Raw genomic sequence first — 2708 nt, 5'->3', positions numbered from 1 at the left:
AAAAAAAAAAAAAAAAAAAAAAGCCAAATCATTTACAGACGTGGGAAACCAAACCAAAATCAGAGCGCTCACAAAGTTTCAACCAAGGTGTGCACATCAAACAAATATTCAGCCAGGCATCCAGAACCAAAAGTGAGTTCACCAGAAAAGACTTGCCGTCTAGACAGAAAATAAATTCTGTAGAAACCAGAGCCCTGAAACCAGAAGGGCACTTCTGTTTATACCAGAAAGTGCTTGCGAAAAGCAAAGAAGCAAATGAAAAAACAAAACTGGCTGGGCACAGTGGCTCACCCATGTAATCCCACCATTTTGGGAGGCCGAGGTGGGCAGATCACTTGAGGTCAAGAGTTCAAGATCAGCCTGGCCAACATGGTGCAATCCAGTCTCTACCAGAAATACAAAAATTAGCCGGACATGGTGGTGCGCGCTTATAGTCTCAGCTACTAGGGAGGCTGAGGTACAAGAATCGCTTGAACCTGGGAGGAGGAGGTTTCGGTGAGCCGTGATCCTGCCAAGCACTCCAGCCTGGGCAGCAGGGCAGGACTCTTTTGGGTGACAGAGCAAGACTGTCTCAAACACACACACACACACACACACCCCAACAAAACTCCAACCTTTATACTCCCAAGAAGGATGCAAGGTCCTTTGTTTAAGGGAGCCTTATAACTAAATCACATCCAGGATAAAGTAAAAAGGAACTGACCAAAGGCAGGGAGTTTGAGTATTCAAGGAGATTCACCAGAACAGAAAATCAACTCCTGGAAAGGCAGTCTGCAGAGGGCTCAGTCAACGCTGCATTAGATTTCAGGAAACTCTGATTCATCCAAGATGAGTTCACTTCAGAGTTCACTTCAGTCCCACTTCTGGCTCCACTATGTGACACTGCATAACAGATACAGGGAGACTCTAAAATAAAATGGACTTTCTTTGGAAATAGGTATTGCAATGGGAATAAGCAGGCCATAGGAAACTATGTGTGAATTTAGAGAGGTGAAAGAAGATAAAGGTTTTTAGAGGAAAAAGGAGGAGGATCATAGGATTGTTTTGAGATATTTATTCTTGGCTACAAGGATCAAGGATATGAGTGGCACCAGTTTGAGGCTGGACAGGCAATTGCTGGGCAGATGTCCTAACAGAAGTATTCTTTGTTGAAAGGTTGCAAAAGTCATTATGCAAGCTGGTTGTTTGCAGTCTTCTGTGATAGTTCTTGTTGTCAGGTTTTGTGCATGATAAATCCCCTTCATGTTCCTGGCTTTACTTCTCAGGGTTTTTAACAAAAGGAACTCCATTTTGATTCTGACAAGGTTCATAGGCTGGGTGACTGGGATCTGTCCTTAGTCAGGGAGGAGGCAGTGAGTCAGATTCTGAAGCCCTCACGGTCTGTGCCTGGCACCCCCTCGGGCCTTCTCTCTCCAAGGCAGCTCTGGCTACTCTACCCCCTCCCAACACCCGCCCCCAACCCTCACATCAGGTATCCAGTTGTGTCACTCAGGGCTTCACTGGGTGTCGCTGGGCACTTATGTGGTCTGTCATGCTCTTGCATATGAGTCATGGGGTCACCTGGGCAATCAGGGTGTATTAGTCCGTTCTCACCCTCCTATGAAGAAATACCTGAGACTGGGTAAATTATAAAGAAAAGACGTTTAATTGACTCACATTTCCTCATAGCTGGGGAGGCCTCAGGAAACTGACAGTCATGGTAGAAAGCACCTTCTCACAGGGCGGCAGGAACGAGAATGAGAGCAAGCAGGGGAAATGTCAGACGCTTATAAAACCATCAGATCTCGCGAGACTCACTCATTATCACAAGAACAGCATGTGGGGAACCAGCCCCATGATTCAATTTTCTCTACCTGGTCTCGCCCTTGACATGTGGGGATCATGGGGATTACAATTCAAGGTGAGATTTGGGTGGAAACACAGAGCCAAACCGTATCACAGAGGTAGGGGAAGCCCCCACAGTGAAGGAACTGGAGGTGGACCACTGGCATCACCCACTCACCCACAGCCTCAGCTTCTCTTTTGGGGGAACTGCAGGACAGCCAAGGAGCTGGGCCTCGGACCCCTCTTTATTGGCGGTCTGTGCAGGGTGACCAGGACTGTGTGGTCAGAGGCTAAACCCAAGTCACCTCCTATAGGCAGTGATTGCTGTGCTCTGGGACGACCGCCCATTGGGACCCTGCGGGCCGCACTCACAGCCCCAGGCCTACTTCTGGCAGGGCTCTGCATTGCTCTCCGTGGATCAGGGGCTGGGGGAAGGGGGCGAGACACCCAGAAGCCCAGACACCCCGGGGAGAGCTGATCCGGGACAGGGGTTCCCAGGAGGTAAAGGAAGCTCCCTGGTGAAGGTGCGCTCTGCGCAGGCGCTGTTCGGGCAGCCCAGGCACTCTATTAGCGCTGAGGAGGAGTCTTCCCTGGGCTCCTCCAGGGCTGTGGGCTGGGCCATGAAGGCCCCCAGCTGCGTAACTCCAGCTCCTTTCCAGCCGGTTGGTGGGAGGTTCCGACTAGGGACACAGGATCGGAGGGGACTGCTCCCAGGAGTGCCCACTGCCCTCACTCGTCCCGGGACGCGGCTAGACCCGGAGTCCCCTGCCGTAGCCCACGCGCGACCCTCGGAAGCCTGTCTCCGCGGCCCCCGGCCCAGGTCCCAGCTGCCGCCGCGCTGCCAGGTGGCCCGAGGATCGCAGGAGGACGGAAGGGAGCGCGGA

General features: G+C 51.8%; 1 pseudogene; it reads left to right on the top strand.

Annotated features, from left to right (window-relative positions):
* LOC105518883 overlaps positions 1-2708 on the top strand; it is a 30336-nt pseudogene that overhangs the window by 22106 nt on the left and 5522 nt on the right.

This window comes from Colobus angolensis, unplaced genomic scaffold, assembly GCF_000951035.1.
Source record: "Colobus angolensis palliatus isolate OR3802 unplaced genomic scaffold, Cang.pa_1.0 Scaffold33, whole genome shotgun sequence".
NCBI classification, from domain to species: domain Eukaryota; kingdom Metazoa; phylum Chordata; class Mammalia; order Primates; family Cercopithecidae; genus Colobus; species Colobus angolensis.
Note: the sequence above shows the minus strand (reverse complement) of the source record. Positions and strands in the feature narration are given on the sequence as shown.